The following is a 23,243-nucleotide window of genomic DNA, read 5'->3' as shown; positions in this document are numbered from 1 at the left end:
GATGTTTCATTTAATATTTTGGATTCTGCTGTTAGCTTTACATTTATACTGATTTCATTGAAAGGTGGAAGTTTTCCCATCGAAGGCTCAACAACATATTCTCTTGGCCTTGTTGTTTTTATTTTGAATGCTAGTCCTTTCGTGGTCTCTGATTTTAATGAAAATGTGCCGCGTTTATCTTCTAAATCTATTTTCACATAATCTGGTATTATTTTTACATCACATGGTGTTGGAGTATCTGGCGTCATCAGTTTAAGGGCATTGGTTATATTTCATAAAAAATGGAAATATGGGTTTTCTATTTTAAAGCCAGATTCAAAAAAATATATGCTCCATCAATTGATTAATAAAATAAAAATTATTTTTATTGCCTATAATAATTAATCTTTTTATATGCTCATGTATTTCTAATAATGCATGCATTAAGGATCAGATTAAAATAATATGTTATATGATCCAACAATCATATTAAAATAATAGTACTATGCTTTTTAATAACAATTATGAAATAAAATCATATCAGATGATATATTTTTATTGCAGGTAATATCGGATATATAATATTATTATGTTTTTAAAATCATAATTATGCAATAGAATCGAATCTAAACAATAGTTTTAGTTCAACTGATTTCGTTCATTTTTAAAGCCTTTTTTTCAATCTTATCTGGTGCAATAGAATAATTACAAAATAAAATATTTTTATTTCATTAAATTACGGATTCTGTAAAAGGCTTCTGCATCTTTAATTTCGATGGCACAAGAATCAAATAAAACAATGCGCTATATTGAATTATGTTTGTGTAATACTAAGCGTAGAAACTTAGCGATGCGTCATAAGACTGATATTAAGTCATTAAATAAATTAAAGTGTTAGAATCTTATATGATAAAATGTACATATACTAACAAAGAAATAATCGAGAAATTAACATAAAATATGAATAAATTAAGAATAAAATATGAATAAATTAAGAATAAAATATGAATAAATTAAGAATAAATTAAGAATAAAATATGAATAAATTCGAAATAAAATATGAATAAATTAAGAATAAAATATGAATAAATTCGAAATAAAATATGAATAAATTAAGAATAAAATATGAATAAATTAAGAATAAATTCAAAATAAAATATGATTAAATTAAGAATAAATCCCTCGTTACCTTAACAAGAAATTAGTACATTAAAAATTTATGGTGTTCTTTATGGTAAAAAGAATTAAAAATATATCGGTTATATTTAAGGCCTTTCAAACATTAAAAGAATTGTTTTTTTCACTATATAACATCATACATTTATTATAAATAGTAATTCCACGATTAAGGCATAATACAGTCATTCGGAGTAGAAGAACAGAAATTCTATGAATTTTTTGATTTAAAATTTAAATTTACTAAAGCATGTATGTTTTCTAATATATATACTAGCTTGATATTTATCAAAGGTATAATTCATAAAACTATAGTCATAATCACCTAACTATCTTTTGCAGATTTAAAGCCATTGGCAAACTCGGTTGCGCACAAAAACCACTAAAGCATCTTCATGTATAGTTTTTTTTATCATTTCAGCAATATTCAATTAGACTGATTTTCGTTTTTGATTCTATATTATTTTAAAAAATTGTATATTTTTTAGGGGTTATCAAATTCATTTTAAAATTAATAACAAAAATATCCCAGCCGGTGAGGATTTGTCTTGCGATTTAAAATTTGCTTACAATATTTGGACATGAAAATTATAGAAAAATTTCAGTAGGCCAAAAAATAATTGAATATACACAGAATAACAAGATCACTGAAAAAAAATATAAAAAGTAGGATACATAATTTGTATTTTTGCTGTTGAGGATAGATTAAACATTTTTTAAAAAATTAAAACATTATATTAGGTTGATATTTCTCGCGAATTCGCGTTAATTTTTGTATTAAAATCAACTTTTAATTATCCACATGTTTAATGATTATAAAAAATAAATTTTTAGAATTAAATTTTATATCTATAAGCACCTAAAATCGGATTTTACCATTGTAAATTTTATTTTTGTTATTTTTTTTATCATAACAATTAAAAACCTTTGAGATGTTTTTAATAATTTAATCATATATACCGTGGCAAAATTGCTTTTTCAATATATTAAATTTTCTTTTCTATTGTTACTTAAAAAGAAAAATACAAAGTCTATAAGTATTGCCATTTTCTGTTCATTAATAGCCTATGCTACTCTAACATTTTGCAAAAAAAAACAGCTTTTTTGAAAAACTAATATTGAACATTGGTTATGTATAATTAAATAAAATTACAATGATTTTTTTGGAAGAAAATGAAGTTCTTAACTTTATAGATAATCACATTATTTATTACATATTTTTTCCCTTAAAATTAAAAAAAAATAAGAAAAAATCTTGAAGATTTATAAAAACGAGTTCAAGCAATTTTCAAGGTATAATATCAAAAAAAATGACATAATATTTACGATGGTTAAATGGTGCAAATATTTGGCCTATAATCATTGATTTTAATATTGAAGATCAAATAACCGCATGAAACGGATTGTTTATATTACCGAACAGGTAATTGATTTCTGCTTACTGCTAGAGCTACAATATATACGGCAAACGTTGGTAGACTGATCCACAGTAAAAAAAGCTTTAGGCTCTATAACACACTTGGTTGTAACTCCTAAACAACTTAAATCGATCCAAAGTAAGTGAATGCACTAAAAACTATAATATAATGATGGATGTCTTTCCCGTGGCAGTGACCCGATTGATCTGGTTAAATAAAAACCGTTAATCTTTTATTTTCTAGTTAAAAATAAAATCCACAGTAGAAAATAAAAATTATTATAAATTCAATTACACATAAAAAATATTTATATATTTAATAAGCATTAATTAAATTCTTATGATAACAGTTAATCGCAATTAAAAAGTGAATGATATTTATTTCATAACTTTATTATAGCTATTTCTAAATGCCAGTTTATAAACCAAGGATCCTTACTTTCTTATTTTATTGAATATAAATTTTAATGCTTACACATATCCGAAATTTTAGCATCTACCTTTTATCACCATTTCACATATTGGATATTGATAACTGTTTCTTTATTAGAAATTTCATTATTTATTTTTCTCCTGATAGGATTGGAGTTTCTGGACAATATATATGCTCCTTAGATTCTGAAAAATTTTAATAAAATTTGTATGAAATCCCACAATTTGATAGTTCGGGGCTCTGAAATATTATAAAGCAATACTTCGATTTAATCTAAATATAAGCAAAATTTTGAAAACGTTTCTTATAGCAGTTTTAAATATTTCTAAAAATAAATTATATGAATGGTCTTTCTAATAGAATATACGGTGATCGTAAGATAATGATTATTCAAAAAAAAATACAATGGCTCAACAGTATATATCGTGTAAAATACTATTATAATATTATAAAACAATATATATAAGGCCATTTATATGAATTATAAATAATCCTTTGGTGAATTAACAGAAAAAATTATTGAAAAACAGAGCCTAGAGCTTCTAATATTATTAAAATATAGGTAAATCATAATTTAATCTAGAACCGATTTTAAACATACCAACCATTCTAGATTTTAGAGTATTATTAATTATGCATAATTGTTTTTTATTCTACGACAGGCAAAAGAAAAAAAATATAAGCATAAACTTTTTTCTTATTTTTTTTATTGTTGTTGTATATCAATCAGAAGTACTTAACTTACATACTTATAACTTTTTTTCTATCCTAATGTATAAATTCCGATTATCTATAGAATAAAGGCTAATTAATACACATGAACAAAATTATCATACTTTTAAATTATAAATATAATGAATAAAATTGCGAAAAAAAGTGCTTTCAGGTTTTAAAAAAACCTATTATTATTGCATGAAACATTTATTTACGTTTTAAATACATTTAAAAATTATTTTTGAATTATTAGTGAAAAATATTTTGGTTGCAGGGTTTTTTTGTTGATAGCATAAAAAGTAGTTAATGCTAATAATGTGCTTTATAATTATAGATCATTTATGCTCTTTTAACAAAAAAAAGCATGCCTTGATGATCATACTCTTTATAAACGCATTTTAATGACCATTATTGATTTAAATATAATAACCACTTCTTTTATTTCGATCAAACATTGTTGTATTAATTTTATATTAGTTCGTTTATGATCATAAAAATAAATAACATTTTTATTTATTCTTGTTTTTGGTTTTATGATGTTATAATATTTTTTTTTTAATTGTTGTTGGATTTTTATTGCTCAAGCTAGGCTAAACATCACGTGTGTCCTCGATTTTTTAAATTTATATGACTCATCTGCCCTTGGCGGATAGCTTTGGCTATAGCGTATACAATTTTATCAAATTAAGATGATTCTTAAAAAATTTAAAGGAAATAAATTACACTAACACCCAAATCCTAAAATTTCTCTCATACATATAAGAAATAAGTTTTGATTTTCTTGAAATTTATCCCGGGTATTATAATGGCATTAATATCCTCTTCTATTTTTAAATACTAAAATTACAGTTTCGTAAAAATCTAACACAATTAGTGAGATATTTTGCATTTAGTGTCCATTTATAATCACCATATTATAAAAACAATATAAGCTCATAAGACACACCTTAAAAATTTTCTTAATTTTATGAACGATGAATAAAAAATGAATTTGTTTTCTGCCTATTTTTTCGATATTAATTAAACTAAAATTATTTTTTTCGGTTTTAATATTACGGTTTTTTTATATTAATTGAATATATCGTGATGAATCGAATAAAGTTGGCATAAAGAATAGTAGAAAACCATACTAGATATTAATTTGATGCTATCACTTAGTTTGTTTAAATAAACAACAAAGATTATTGACTATTCGAATATTACACATACACATTTTATTTGAATTAAAATGTGTAATATTGGTTGTTAAACCATCAATATCCGAAATAAAACATGTGAATTTTCCATATAAATGTTTAAAAAACGAACAACAAAAAATATAGGATTAACAACTCTATAACCATTAATGTAAGGTATGGCAAAACCAAGAAAAGCTTGAGTGTTTAGAGAAATAATGGGTCATAGGAAGATTTTGAATCGATAAATATAAAAGGTAAATAAGAATAGAGGTGATGGAATAATTTACGATATGAACTGCTCTATAGATATATCAGAATTTTTGTCTGGTTAAAAATGTGTAAAAAGTAAGAAGATAAAATTGATTCTTAAGAAAATATTAGATGAAATAAAGCAAATGTATACTAGACAAGATTTTGGCATAATTTATGTTAAAATTATAGCTTTTTGCATAAAATCTCATATGTGATTCTTTACTTGATATTAGATTCTTTTGATTTGAATAAACAATAAAATTTAAAGGAAATAATAAAGATTAATGACAAAAAATGACAATTTTATTTAATATAAATAAGTTTTACACAATTTTTTTTTGTCTTTTCTCATGCAATAAGTTTTTAGAAAGAATTACATGTGTTTACTTTGAAAATATTTTCGCCTTATAATTAATTAAGTAAATTTGTGCAAGAAGACCAAATTCGTAATATGATTGTGTTAAAGATCTCGAAAAATTTTCATTTTAAGAATCTTAGTATTTTGCAATAATTTGTATTAAGTTAAATTTAGACCGATAACTAAATTGTTCTTTGCTCATTGAATCTTAAAATTTTAAATTGGGGATAGGTAATTTGAATTCTTTACATAAATATGATTGAAAATATTTCTAGATATTTTCTTATGATTAAATTTTTTTTTTGATCACAAAAATATATATAGAAAGTGTTTGGCGTCATATAAATATGTGGATTTTTAACTGCTATGGAAGAAAAATACCAAGAAACAAAAGCACAGCTCATCTTTTAAAAAAATCTATATTCTTTCTTAAACTACAAATAAAAGGTCTTCATGAAGAAAAGAAAGAGAGAAAAGAGCGTTTAAAAGAATTAACTGCGAATAAATTTACGAACGAAGCGAAATTTGAAATATCTTTTATAAGAAGACTAGATGAAACGATAAATCGATTGTACGGTCAATTAAACACGCTTGAAATCAATAGATTGAGTTTAATAGAAGATGAAAGCAGCAGAAATATATTTGAGCTGATCGGTGCTGTAAATAAGGATTTTAATCGGTCCAGCATGACAATAGAGAGAGCTGAAAAGGAAATAGAGCTAAATATTGACGTTCTTGATAAGAAAAAGGAAACATGCGAATTGATTGAGGATTGCTTTTTGGATGATCAACAAGTCGATTTTGTAGATGCTCTTGAAGAATACAAAGTTGAAGAAAACAAAAATGAAGTGATGAATAAAATCAGTGAGAATCAAAATTCTAATATGAACAAAATCGATGATGAGAACCAATCGGAGACCGATAAAATCGAACAAAATATTATGTAATTTATTAAAGCAATATAAAAAAATCCCGAGTGTATTTATTTTTAATTCGATTTGAATTTTTTAAAAATTCATTTAAAAAACGAATATCGTGTTCATAATAAAGGCTTTAAATTATAAATACAAAAACTAAATTTATGCTGTATTTTAGGCATATAAGACATAACAAGGCTTAAATCATGATTCAAAAAAATATATATCAAAAATAATTGGATGAAATGATAAAATCTCTAGTAAATTATTTCTTCCTTCAGAAATGCATTTAATTTTTAGATCATTTTAACACAAATACAATCTTCGAATCGTTAAATACACGATTTGTGCTAAATACAATATGATTATCATTTAATAGCACCTTAAACAGATTTCCGAATTAATTTTTAAAAATAGTGCCTGAAATGTTATTGAGTGTATATAATTAAAATTTATACTGCTTTTCGAAATTTCTACTTATTTGTGTTTATTTTGTGCAAAAAAAGAAAGTTTTCTGCCTTTTCTTCATGCATAGTGGTAAATACCTATAATACTCCTGGTGGTGAATATTGGTTCAATAAATTATAAGACAAATTTTATGGATTTTAACAGCAAAATACTTCTTATTCTAAATAAATAAAATATTAAAAATTAGCTGTTTATTACAGCATATCATATGTTGAACAGGTATTGGTGCAGTTTTTTGATATAAATGTCTTAAATTTCCTCTCAATAAACACTATAGTATTTATTATATACAAGAAAAATCCATATATGTTTTTTTTAAAAAATTCTATTCTCGTTCATTTAAATTTAATTATCATCTAATTTTCATTCAAAAAATATGATCATATCTTTGATTATTCTCATAATAATGATCGAAAGAAAAATTTGTCAATTTAAATGAAATATTTTAGGCTGTTAATATTACATCTTATATTTATAAATATATATTTTTATTAATTTAAAGAATTTTTTTTACGTGAATTGGGATGGGTGGTTACAAAATTCCATAAAAAATATGTTAAGGTGTTAAAAATCCCCAGCGAAGTAGAAGTATACATGCAAGCTCTCACACTTCGCAAGACACTTTAACTCATCACATTTGAGAGAAGAAGAGCAGTTGATGAAGATAGATCAGAGGAAGGCGTGAAAAGATGCATCAAGGAGTTGTGCAATATCCCCAATGGGCTGTTATTTCTAAATAGAGAAAATAGATAAAAAGAAAATTGACCCAATAAATAAAATTTTATAATATGATAATCTATTAGAAGCCTGATAAATTTCCATTTTTATAAATAAATTTCAGCTATTTTGAAATTTTTTATAAATTATTAGACATTTGATTTAAAGTAGATATCATTAAATTGGATTTAAAAATGCAATGTAATAATTTGGTGCATAAAATAGCTGTAAATCTGACAAACTGAAATGCCGATAATCTTATTTAGCAAATAGCTTTAATTTTTTAATGTCTATAAGCTTGATTGTGTGATTTTCCGTCTAGATATCTTATCCGTATAGTCCGCTACATCTTATTATATTATAGATTTTTCTATGGATCATCTTTTTAAAAATTTTTAAAATGATTATAAAAATTATCATAATACATTATAAGAAGAAAACTTCTATTTCTTAATCATGAAAATATGTGGTTATAATGCATTTTTCAGAATATGAAGTTTAATGTGGTATATATGGCGATATAAAATAAATTACCAATTAAATTACAAATATAAATTTCTTAATAGGCGAATGTTACTTTAATACACACTAGTTTGAATATACATTCATATTGGAAATAATAATATAAAATTTGAATCTCATACCCATATATATCTGTTTCTGAAATACCACGATCTATAATATTGTTTTTTTTGCAGTTTATATTATATTCACTTTTAATTTAATTCTAAATTTTCTTATCACTCCTTCAATCACAATTCCTACATTTTACTATATATAGTCAAAAAATTTAAAAAGATTGTAAGTATATTTAAAATGATACAGTAAGTACGTTATTTCATAATAAAATATTCGTGTTGGTATCTGATCATGTAAAATATTTTCAAATTGAAACTTTTATCTATAAAGATGAACAACTTAATTTTGGCTTGATATTTGAGTGTATGATTATAAAAATATTTTGGGCTGTTTTTCATTTGTAAAATGCAAATAAAAAAAAATATTTTTAGCTTTAAGTTACACAGAAATAATTTTTTACTAGGATATAGCGATTATTTTCTAAGCTATAATTTCAAAACAAAATGCAAGTCTCCACGTGAATATTTATGATATTAGAATTTGTGTTCAAAATAATCTTAAAATTTACAATTTGAGAATTTTGAAGATTTTTGTTCACATATATTAAATTTTTCTATAATAGTTTTCTAACCAAATATGTGAATCATTTTATCACGTTTCTTTTTATGTGTTGTTTATTATTCTTCCATAAAAAGACAAACCTTCTAATGCATGTAAATTATCTTTATTATGTCAATATTTTCTTTTTTACTGTCTTGTATCAGTAATACTATTTTTTCAGACTTATACATTTAAAATTATAAGCTAATGAGTAGACATTTATACATGTTCCTCTTAACATAGTTTAATTCGTAAAATCCAAAAATATCATAAAGATTGGCATTATTAGCTACTTTAGACATAATAGGGGATAAATACATGGCATATTTTTCAGGCGTGTTCGATTTTCCATTGGTTTTTTAAATATATTCTAAATTGATTTGCATCATAAATTTGTTGCTATTTTTATACCCCTTATGTTTGTTGAAATGCAAAATATAGTATAAGTTTCGTTTGGCTGAATCTTACTTTTTATATTTTTTCACAACTTTTAGTAGCGATATTTGAAAATTGGGTAAGTATATTTGCCTAAAATTTGACGGAAAATATAAAAAAGTCAAAATTCTTCACAATGAACATAATACGATTTTATTATTTAAATCCGGGAAAATCCATTTTTTGGCTTTTAGAAAAGAATTATATGAAATTTGGTATTTTATCAAATAGACTAGATGCATTAATATTATATTTTAAGAGCTTCAAAAAGACAAAAGAAATAGTTTTAAAATTAAACTTGTATATTTCATAGCAAAAAAGATTTAATTTATATTTTTCATATTTTTTTTTCCACATACTTCATCTCAAAATTATATTTGTATCTTTTATTTTTAAATCCATGATTCAACAACTTTAAATTTATATCACACATAAAATTCTTAAAATTTAAAAGAATGAATTTATATGAATCATTTATTTTTATTTGTGAATTTTAATGCAAATTTCGATTCGTATACTTTGTTATATGCAGCTTTATTTATTCTAATAACATCTTTTATTTATACTTAAAATATATAGCTACTCTTGTATAAAAATATTACCCAAAACATTTAAAACCTTTTTAAACAGAATTTGTATAATTGAATCAAGTGTATTGTTTTGCATATTTAGTTATTTAGTTTTAATAATAAGACGACCGAAAAATTCACTTAAAGTTTTTATGTCTTATTCTGTTATATTTTAATATATAAAGACCATTTATATTATATTTTAATTTATTTTTATTGTTCAAATGAGAGTTTTTTTTATGGCTCAAAATATTTTTTCTGCTTTAATAATTATATTAGAAACCAATATTTGAATAAAAACATATATATATTCATTTCTTATGATTATATTATTTCATTGCGAATCAGTTGGATTTTTGAAAATATTCTGGTATATATTAAATGCATAAAAAATAAGACAAATATGTGAAACTAATTCTCATTTCAAGTAAATCAATAAACTTAATTGACTTGTAGTATTCTTTTTACTCAATATATAATATATGTCAACCAAGTGAGACCTTTATAGATTTAATCAAAATAAATTGTTTACAGTAACTTGTTTTAACAATTCAATCTAAAAATATTCTAACATCTATAAATAAATAAAAGCCGCAATATAAAATAAAATATCTACATTCTGATAATTTAAAAGAAACACATCAAATTTTTTTTATAAAATCTATTATCAATTCGATTTTTTTTCGAACGCAATGGTTCTAAATGTTTTTTTGCTAGATCGAGCTTAATGATCTATTTTTGATGTTAAAAAGACCTTATGATACCATAGAATTTTTTACCTTGAGTTTGGAAAAATCATATGATTTTTAGTTTTTGAAACCTAATTCTATTTTGAATATAATTTTATTTTTGATATTTGACACTAATATTATTTAGTATTTGTCCTTTTTTTTTATTATTTACCTACAACTATTGTGTATATTTTATTTTTTAAAGAAAAATGGATCTAGATACCTTGCACTATCATATGAAAAACTAATATAAATACAATTTCATGCATATAATGATATTCAAATAAGCAAAATGTTTGCTGTCTATTGTGCCAGTATATTTTCTTTTTATTCAACTAAAACTTCATATATAATATACAGAATATAATAACACAATATCTAATTTCTATATTTATATTGCATGAATTGCAAATAACGAATATTTATAATTATAAAAAAATACCAAATATTTTTTAAATGACTATATAAAGGTTTATCATTTCTTTTGTATTTTATTAAACGCATTTTTTATATTTTACAGAATCTCTAGTATGTCCTTGATATACGAAAAAGCGGGTGTTAGTATTATTGTACAAAAAATTTATTCTGCTTTTTTGATATTTAGAATTATACGACTTCTATTGAGATTTATTTAATTAATTGATTATCAATTGTAAATAATTTCAGTAAATTAAACAAATTTTATCATTGATAAAGCATTTACACAAGAAATTTTCATATCTTTATTATCAAAAAAAAAACCTTTTGCAGATTTATATCAGAATTATATTAGTATAACTATTATATAAAAAAAATTACAGGAAAATTATTTTTAGTTTATTAAAAATGGTCGGATTTCTTGCATTGTTTTTCAATCAAATATGCTTCAAAATTGAGAATAAAAATGAATACAAACAAAAATGCATAAAAATTATGAACAACATAAAAGAAAAAAAATTGGTAGAAAAATATCTCCAAAGTGTACAAGATGTAAAGTATGTAAACAACAAGGAAAAGATCAAAATAAATCGAATGTTTTCGTTCGATGTTGTAAGACAGACATTCAATGGTCAGATTGAAAAGCAAAAAAATGTAGAATCGCATATATGTGGTTACGAGAAGAAACATAAAATAGATTTAGTAGATTTCAGGGTCAATAAATTTAGTAGAATTTTGCAAATGTTTGAAGATGGAAATGGACTGATGGGAAAGTGTCCTAAAGTCAACTTTTCCATAGGATGCCTTCAAATAGATCCAATTTTTGCAATGAAATTAAATATCGTTCTAGAACAAAACAAACGCAATCCAAAAAATATCTTCGGTGAGATAATAGATTTGAATAGATATTTTAGTGATTTTAAAACAGCGATTTGCAAAAAAAAATATGGTTACAACAAATAGTAAATAAAAAATAATATAAAAATATATTCTAAATCTTATGATTTAACATTTCTGCTCAACTATGTTTATGAATTATAATTGCATCAAAAATTTATTGTTTAAAAATTCCTGCATAGAGATAGAATATGCAATTATAATTATGAAAAAACCTCGTTATCATACTTTAAAATCATTTTATCATATAATTTCCATCACAAGGTCTCAACTAATTCATTACTGAGCATCAATATATGTGAACACATACGTTTATACTGGAAATATTGTATTTTATTAAGTGGTATGATAAAATATAAATTAAAGAAATATCATTAAATTTTTTGTGAAAAATAAAGCTTTATAATTTAATGCAAGTATAAAAGGAAAATCTAAAACGCAATATATATTAAGATTTAAAAGAAAAAATTTGATTTTTATATAAATTTCTGGCTTTGATTTATGCATATTTTAGAAGTCTTTAACTTGCTGTGATTATATATTTACTCTTGGATTCTAAACAATAATTTCTTTCTCATGGTAATCATCTATTTACTTTTATTCAAGATAAAGATTTTTTATATTATCTTTTAATTTTTTATATGATCATAAATAATAATTTATGTATATATTTCGCCAGGTAATTTTAAATACGAGATAAAATTAAAAAAAAACATTAAATACTATTTGAATTTTATCAAAATAAATATTAATTACTAAATTATTCATAGTACAAAAAAAATTTATCAAAATCATATAAAATTTGAAATAATTTTATAAGTTCAAAAATAGTGATGGGTAAATAATTTAACATATATGAAAGCTCGAATACTTCGCAAGACACTTGAACTTTTAATATTTGACAGGAGAAGAGAATTTGATAAAGATGGATCAGAACAACGTGTCAAAAGATGTACTAAAGAACGCTGCAATATTTAATATTAGCTTCTACATCACAGTAGATTGAGTTCATAAAAAGAAGAAGCACACCAAAAAAAATCCATATCTACTATTTAAGGATAATTTTATATTGGTAAATATATTTTAGATCTTATTGTTTGTTTAAAATTTACTTTTTTTTCAAACTTATAAAAACTATGACCAATATTAAATTAAACCTTTAAATTTACTTTTGAGCTGACAGATTCTAAATTCGAGACCAAATATGAAACTTAATTTGGCTGAAAACATAAATGATATGTTCTTAAAATATTTTAAAGCATAAAAATTGGATCAATTGATACAAATACAACACAAATGCTATATTTTATATGAATATAACGACAGAAGAAAATTTTTATGTATGCATTATAATATTCATTTTTTTCTACATATGTTAACACGTTCAAAAAAAAATAAATTCAAATTGCTTGCTATTAATTAATAGTCCGACAGCTTGAATATATTCTGTTTTTAAAAATGTTTTATAATGATCCAAATATGATAAAATATTACCCTTTTAAAAAAAATAGTTTACTAAAATTTATAAACAGATAGCGAAATTTATATGATAAGTACAAATTTGTACACGTAGATAATACTCATTTTGACTTTTTAAAGTATTTCAGTTGTTGAAAAAAGATAAGAATCCTCAAATTTTATATTTAATAGTGTATAAGCTAAAATAATGGTACTATTTATAGATTTTATATAGTACATGAATAGTTGACTCATCATACTTTTAAAATTTGACTATTATGACTTTCAGTTACGCTTTGATTCTTTAAAAAATCTTTAGATAATTCTCGCTATATTTATTCAATTTATACAATATATGTTGCATATATTTTCTCAGTACTGGTCCTTTGAATACACTATAGATATATTAAGGTCTTGATCGATTCTATAATTATATTTTTTATCCTTTAATTTAAAACTTTAATCATATATTTTTTCTGTCAATGCGCCTAGAAAGATTTTGTTCGTTTATAACGCAGAATTGAAAAATTGATCGTGTAAATAAAGAAGATGAAATAAAGGTGCTTTAATCTTAATTTCATGAAATAAAGCTACCACAAAAAAACCAGAATATTTCCTTTAATATGTTTACAGTGGTTATAATAGTTTAAGGCTTTTCAGATGAAATAAAAAAATACTAAAATACTATTCATCGGATTGTTTAGGCATTGGATATAACAAGATATTCATTTAAATTATGACATGGATAAATTAATAAACAATTTTCAACTTAATTGTGCAAAATTTTATTTTTTTAATTTAATGTACATCTTAAACATTGCATACTCTGATTTTAAAAACTTTAATTATGGGTATATCCAGTCGACTTAAATATTTTTAGTACTTTTTTAAAAAAAAAATGCGATAATTACATGCTCCTTTTACAGATATTTTTTTCTAGAGCTTCTTTTAATAGTATTAATATACAAGATATATTTTTTTTAAACTAGTTCAAGTCTTAACTTTTAATTAATATATGTGAGCAATATAATTTTTATGAATTTTTAGACAAATAGTATCTAGGCTTACTGTTGATTGTAACACGCATTTTTATTTTTTTTATGTTTTAATTGTATCTATTACCTTCTCATAATTACAATATTTTTATTCCACAGTGGTATTGAAAATTACAGTATTCTTTTTTTTATCCAGTTTTTATTCTAATAATCACTTTCATTAATAAGCTATTTTAAACCTGCTTTACAACTGGTCAATGTAAAGAAGTTATTTTTTTGCTAAACTCAAAAATTTTAGATTGGTCCGAATAGTTAGTCGGGTGATGCAAAAAATAAAAATGGTCATATATTCTCAAATCTGAAGCTGTAAAATTATTTAAAAATTAAAAGCATTGTAAAATGATAAAAAGGTATTATAGATTGAGCAAAATCATTTTAAATATTCTAAAATTTTAAAAATAAAGCATTTAATCGAAGATTTTATATAGAACTGTACAAAATAATATTGGTCTCATCTAAAAAAAAGGACACATATGTGCATAAAATTGATTTTTAAACAATCATGTTTGCAATCAGGAAGAGATTCTCGGTTTTAAAATAAAACTTCGGAGAAATTATGTTCGAAAACATTAATTTATTGCTAAAACTATTGATAAATAAAATTGTTTTAAGTAAATAGTGTTATACATACATAAAAATGTTAGAGATATAAAAGTACGAAAGTATTAAGATTCTGTTTCAAAATTCATTGTATCGAAAATCTAATAATGTTTGCATGATTATGCAGATATATAAAAACGAAATACGAAAAACTATATTTTTTGACAAAGATCATGTTATTTGTATCAAAATCTTTGTTAGAGAATAACTTCATTTTTATTTTCTTATTTTTCTATACATTACAATATGCGAAAAAAACTTCCAATTTATAAATATTTTCTTCTACGATGTTATGACAATAGAAAAAACACATATTTATATAGCGAAAAAATTCGTGCTTATAAAAATGTAATAGAACTGTATTGATTATTTTAGATATTAGCCCAGCCCTAAAATAATATTTTATTGCTTAAAAAGTTTATATAAGGTAGTAAATTGTAAATTTAAATATAATTATACCTTGTGAAATTTTTGGATGTTATGGAAAAAAATCAACACAGTTATTTGTTCTCGTGTATAATATTCTTGAGGCTCATATTTAGCATTAAAATATGACATCATCATAATATTATATTGTAGACACGACTATAAGAATATATTTGATTCCTTTATCCATAAAAAGTTGGGAAAGTAATTAAAATTTTATATATGAAAAAAAACAAACTTAAATTTTTTTTTTTTTAGTGTGATTTTATATCGTTAAATCCGAATGGGGTCATAGATTGAAAATTTAATTGATATAATCCTGAGTTAATACAGTTTTAAATATGCCTCACCGCATCTCAATAAATTATTTTTCATGTTTACATTTTTCGTTCAGATCTTAAAGTCCAAGTTTTGATCACTGCGTTATATTTAGCTATAATTATAATTTATTGTTAAAAAATACGCTTTTCCTGATCAATGAAGCCGAATATAAATTCGAATATATATTTATTATGGTTAAGAAAGGTGTTTACCTTTTGTATAATTATTTATGTAAAAAGCCAATTTTCAGTTAAATAGAAATAGGAAATGAAATAACCCGAAAATTAACACGATCTTATGCGAATATCAAATTTTAGTCATTATATATAAAATATCATAATATATACGATAAAGTATTGTATTAATAAAAGTTATGCTTGCCATATTTAGATCATATATAATATATATAATTTTTTCCCATTATTTTACGATAAATTTTTAATGTTTTTTAAGATAGAACATTTGTAAAAAATTTTTGTGTACTCATCATTGATTGTATTATTATAAAAAAAGAAGATCAATCATCCGCGATGATTTCTACTTATTTTACGATCAATTAGAATCAATAAAATTAGATAGAGCTCGAAAAATCATAAATAACTTTTATCATAGATGAATTTATATAAAGCCATCTTTGAACATCAAGTCTGCTATATTTTATATATTTATCCATAAGCAAATCATAAAATTTGAAAGATAAAATAATATTACTTTTTTAATGACTATGATATTTTTTTACAGTATATAAGCATGTAAAAAATATCTATTATTCTTTGACCATATCACATTATATTCATGTCAGAATCGTTTTTTTAAATACTCTTAGATTATCCTAATGTTAGTTCTAGTTTATTTTTGTGGTATTTGTACGCAAAATTTGAAAGCTGTTTCAACTGGTTTCGGAAATTATTGCTCTACTTTAAAGTTTCTTCAAAGATTCATATTATCGCAATACCATTAAATCTGTTTCGCAATATCTTTATTTCTTTAAACCTTATGATTTCATATATTTACTTCAATGAATTTGCTATTTGTATTCCTCAATTAACATTACAAGATTCTTTTTATGCGACTCGTAGTATTTTTTTGACTATTTTTACCATGTAACAATGCATAATAATATAAAAATTAATTTTATATAATCCTAAAACATTTTGGCGAGATATTTAAAAAACATACTTTCAATAAAGGTCTGACCCAGGCATAATTAATTTGTGATTCTTCTACATTTATATCGTTATAGAACATAGATTTTTAAAGTTTCAAAATAAAATTGTGAATACAATCTTTAATATCGATTTTGTAGTTGCATTTTTACAAAAATAAGGTTTTCCTGTAAATTGATTCTTATTGTATTTATAATTCGATTGGAAAGGAAAAAAAATTAAAGTACCGGGAAAATAATCTATAATTAGTTTCTCATAATTATGGCAGTGTAAAAAAAAACGTTAAATGAGCGGACTGATTATAATATAAATGTGTTATGGATGACTTTTATTAAAAGAAACAAATAATCTCTGTGCTTAACATAGAAAATTTAGCATATATGTTCAAATAACTACGCATTGTAAATAAGAGAAAACAAATCTACTTTCTTTAGATGCTTATTTCATTTCGTTCTCTTAAAAATCGACCAATAGTATATTATGTGTGTATAAATTACACCTGGTGTTTATATATTTAGAAATATTCATTTTGTAGCCAAAAAAGTTGTATGATCATTGAAATTTTATTCTATTGGATTTGTATTTTTCGGTGAAATATTGCTGTATGTAATATAAATAAATTTGAATAATAATAAAAAAGTATATGCATTATTACCTCTGCTTATACAACAATAATTTATTTGTTTTGTTCAAGCCTTTTTTTATGGATTTTTCAGTTAATAAAAATATAAAAATCCCTTATTTCAATAAAAATTATATCTTCACTTTTTTATAAGTTTGATTGGAAATGGGCCTATTTTGGAAATTTTTTTTGGGAAGTCTGGATTGTCTAAATAATCGACCTCTGTCTTAATTATAATTACGGAAGGCAGAAATTTATCACATTCAGGCTATAAATACATCCCAGAAAAGATACTTAGTCCCGACTTATATATGCGACGCACAAAACTGTGGTGAATTAGCATACAGTAAACGAAAGTTATCAGTTTTTCATATACCTGCGCTATGGATCTATAACATTTCACAATGATAACAGGACTCAAATGCATGCAATAAAGGCAATATTAGTTCGATAGAGATGAAACACCAAAAGGTTACTAATATGCCTACTCCACTAAAACCATATATTTTATCAATCTTGGTGCTAAATAGAAAATACTCCAACATAGACAGCAAAAAAATAACTTGGCCAATTACAAAAAGATGTAAAATTTTTAGATAATATTTTATTTGAAATAATGTATTTTTGTTATTATTCTGAATATCTCTCTATAGCTAAGTAAGTCTGATCATGTATACAATATCGTGGATAGAATATACATCTGTAAAATATAATATTTGATTGCAACTTTGATAACTTTAAATTAATATAACAGACGAGATTACATTTTTATACAGATTTAATAACTACAGGTAATTATGTTGAATATGAATTGACAATATCAATACTAAGATTTATTAATATCTTCTTAGCACTTTCGCAAATACAATGGTTCCTCTCTATTTCTTTTATCTGTAATAAATACAAAATACGTGTTTTATTGCCTATTTTGTAATCGATAGAATTTAATTGATATATTTCATCAAGCATCAGTTTGACTTTAAATATATTTCTTTTTTAGGTCTTACCAACTTATCTGATCTGATATATTAATCCCACCTTCTTTTTAAATTTTGGATATATATAAAGGGAATAATATTATTTCTTATTCATGACTTAAGTTTCTTTAAAGTTTCAATTATTGAACGTGGTCAGCTCATTAAGAACATTTCACAACTTATTGATACACGGTTTGATACCTTCCCCTGATCTATCTTCTTCATCAACAGCTCTTCATCTCTCAAATAAAATGATTCAAGTGTCTTGTGAAATTGGCCTAAAATATTTTTTTTACAATTAAAATTCAATCTTGACATGATATAATCGATTTTGTTTCCCTTAAGAATACGTATTTTTTTATTGCTTACCCAAATTAAATACTACTCTGGTTATTATATTGCCAACTTTATATAAATTCTGTATCTTTACGAATTTGTTAATTTTGCACAAACATTCTTTCAAAATACAAAAGATTAGACAAAAATTCATTTCTACTGGAACGTAATCCAAATTTAGCGTTATTTTGGGTTTCAAATCGATTTGATCAATAATATGAGTACATATATAGTAAATCCACTATTTTATGGTCACAACATCAGGAATGCCTGTCATTAAAAACTTGATTGTCATCAATTAGATGAAAACTTGTGATTGAAAGTAAATTATTTAATCTTTAGGTAAGATAGTGAGGTTTTATTGCAGAAATAATTAATTAAATGTGCGATCTCTTTTCCATTTATTTTAATAATTAAAATTTTTTTTGCAATTATAATTCATAAACATAGTTGAGCAGAAATGTTAAATCATAAGATTTAGAATATATTTTTATATATTTTTTTTTATTTACTATTTGTTGTAACCATATTTTTTTTATAAATCGCTGTTTTAAAATCACTAAAATAACTATTCAAATCTATTATCTCGCCGAAGATATTTTTTGGATTGTTTTTGTTTTGTTCTAGAACGATATTTAATTTCATTGCAAAAATTGGATCTATTTGAAGGCATCCTATGGAAAAGTTGATTTTAGGACACTTTCCCATCAGTCCATTTCCATCTTCAAACATTTTTAAAATTCTACTAAATTTATTGACCCTGGAATCTACTAAATCTATTTTATGTTTCTTCTCGTAACCACATATATGTGATTCTACATTTTTTTGCTTTTCAATCTGACCATTGAACGTCTTTCTTACAACATCGAATGAAAACATTCGATTTATTTTAATCGCTTCCTTGTTGTTTATGTACTTTACATCTTGTACACTTTGGAGATATTTTTCTACCAATTTTTTTTCTTTTATGTTGTTCATAATTTTTATGCATTTTTGTTTGTATTCATTTTTATTCTCAATTTTGAAACATATTTGATTGAAAAACAATGCAAGAAATCCGACCATTTTTAATAAACTAAAAATAATTTTCCTGTAATGTTTTTTTATATAACAGTTATACTAATCTAATAATGATATAAATATGAAAAGGTTTTTTTGATAATAAAAATATGAAAATTTCTTGTGTAAATGCTTTATCAATGATAAAATTTGTTTAATTTACTGAAATTATTTACAATTTATAATGTATTGATGAAATAAATCTTTTTAAGAGAAAAGTAATTTTAATACGTATAATTCAGAACAAATGTTTTTTTAATTTAACAACACCCAGTTTCTCATATATCGAGGAAATACTAGAGATTTTAAAGTATATAACAAAAGCGGTAAAATAATATTCAATAGACATGATAAACCTTTATAATGTAATTTAAAAAATCTTGATTTTTTTTTATAATTATAACATTCTTATATTTGATATTTGTGTATGAAAGAGTGGGATTCTTTATGAGAAGGCATTGCATTATAGGTTTTAGATATTTTACTAAATTAGGAAATTGATCTGTTGCATTGATATTATCAAATGTAAGAACAAATTTATATAAATAAAATTTAATGTTTATGAATACCGAAAATTTCTACCTATATTAATACCCCATTATTCATGAAATAGCATTCGTATTTTTTTTCTTAAAAGATACCAAAATATTTATATTTATTTATCTTTTATCAAAAAAATTACAAAATTATGCGGATAAATGATTAAAAAGTTCCATCTCTAGTATTATATATTTAAAACACAATTAATAATATGATACGTTTACGTTTGAGCAATTTAAATAAAATTAAAATCAAATTCATTTTTTAAGTATAGGTAAAATATCATTCGGTATTTTAACCCTTTTTCACTTTCAAATATTTCATCCAATTCGAATCAAAGAAAAATACAACGAAGAAAGATTATATGACAAAAAAAATGGAGAAATTTGTCAAATTTTCTATTCGAATAATTTGTTTATATAATTTTGTATCCAAAAAAATGATTTTAAAACATTTATATCTAGCCAGTTTTTTATTGAATTATTAAATTCATGATTTGGTTGCTTTTATATAGTTAAATAAAAAAGAATTTTGATAAATAAGAATACAAAAATTAATATAAAATATGTAATATTTGTTTGCCTTATTTTATAAATTTTAGGTATAATATCAATATGATTTATTTATGAAGGTTTCACTTAGTCTGGTGTATTTCAAAGATTGAGGCAAAATAATATATCATGAAATTTACATGTGAATATGAATTTATAGTTTAGTTTTTAATATGTATAAAATTTTTGCTCTATAGGAAAAAAGCAGATTGAGAGATTCAACCCCTTTAAAGATTAAAAAAAACCATCGATTATAATGATTTACATAATTTTTGGGGATAATTTCCAGAATAACATTGTTTTAGAAAAATATTGGGATTTTATATAAGAATTTACAACAGAAAATAATACGAAATTATAAATCAGGCATAGAAAGACATTATAATATGCTACAATAGATGTATTATACAGAATTTCAAATAAAAGTAATATTTTATGATACCCTTAATTATTTTCACAGAAATGAATTCTGCTTGAATATTTATTTTTATAAAATAAATAGAAAGATAAAATCTCTATATATTTTTTTGTAGTGTAAAAATTTAATATTTGTGTATTTTGTGACCAGTAGTTTTTTTGAGTTAAATATTTAGTATTAATTATGCTATATTTTATCGCATACATAGGTATATTTATTCAAAATCATATGGTATATTAAGTAGATTTTACTTTATATCTAGAAGAGATATGGTAGGGTGTAAAAAATCATAGTGAATAACTAAAAAGTGTATTTTACATATATTAAAAGCTCAAAAATACCTTTTTTTTCTCTTTAACAAATTATTATAAAAATATTAGCATTTTTACACATATTTTATGTATCTTTCATAATAGTATCTGTAAAATTAGCAACCCAATTTATTTATAACCTAAATTAATATATTTAATTTAAAAAAATGCACCTTTTATTTTATAAATAATATCCTTTGATATTTTAACCACGATAAAAAAGATAAAACATTTTTAGCTCAGCGCCATGATATATTGATTAATTAAGGTTTGTTACAAAACTATAATTATTGGATTGAGACGCACCAATATAAAATATTAAACTATTTTAATCAAGAAATTGTATAAAAAATAAAAACAAAATTTTTTTGAAGTGAAATTCGTATACTTCTGTTATTACTGAATTTTAAATATTTTTGAATTCTAAAAAATAAATCAGAAAGCGCATAAATTATATCATAATTAGATATAATTTAAAAAGATATTGTCCTAATTTAGTTAAAAAATATTTATTAATATTTTAACCACACTTCGAAAACCGTTTTTGGTAGATCTTCAATTCTTATCGAGTGATTTAGTAACGAAAAAATAATTTTTATGCATGTTAATAAAAGAACTTAGCCTACTCAGCTAATATTCATACACAAAGCGTTGAAAAAAAAGCTTTACCATGATTCCGTAAGATTTGCATAATAAAAATCGAATATATAGAAATAAATAAATATCCAAGCTAAATTTGTAACAATAAATGGCTGATATGTGTTATATAACCGACATCATTACAAACGATTCAACTATTTTCACAATTTTACGGCAAAGAGTAATAATTCTAATTTAAGAATTATATTTTTATGTCCAAATCATTAAAATATAATGATTCATGTGCGAAATCGATTTGATGGGTGTTATATAATTTTATAATAATAAAAGCGTTAGCAGTTTATAAATATCTTGGAGCAATTGAGAATAATAAATCGGATATAAAGCGAGAAACTTATGATATAATTTCCGAACAAATACTAAATCGAATAATAAAATTAAGTAGGACTAAACTGAGTGCTGGAATAAATTTAAGACCATTAATGAACATGTAAAATCGCACACAAACTACCACTTAGGCACATTAAAATTAGAACCTGAAGAATACACTAAACTTGATGATAAGATAAGAGATATTTTAAACATATTTCTATTCACACTAGCCTAGTAACAAACAAGGATTACATAAAGAGAAATGAACTAAGGCGTGGGCTATGTAATATTGAATTAAAGCCGAGAAGATGATCTACCATCTAAAAAATTAACTTGAAAATAGTAAAAACAGTTCACCACGGAGGGCTGCAATTTTAAAAGTAAAAAAAATAACTAGGCACATTTCTCACTAATTGAAGAATATATTAGCAATAAATATCATACCAATATCACCGATTCCGAGATACTGGAGAAAAGCAGCCAGAAATTCTATTGCGTAAAATAAAATAAAAAACCATTACACGAAAAACCTTTTGAAGCTAAGAATAATGATATGGTTGTTATTATTGGATCATCAAGATGGATAAAAGACAG

This window comes from Rhyacophila brunnea, unplaced genomic scaffold, assembly GCF_057557595.1.
Source record: "Rhyacophila brunnea isolate RB1 unplaced genomic scaffold, BYU_Rbru_1.0 scaffold_28, whole genome shotgun sequence".
NCBI lineage: Eukaryota > Metazoa > Arthropoda > Insecta > Trichoptera > Rhyacophilidae > Rhyacophila > Rhyacophila brunnea.
This window is presented reverse-complemented; position numbering follows the sequence as displayed.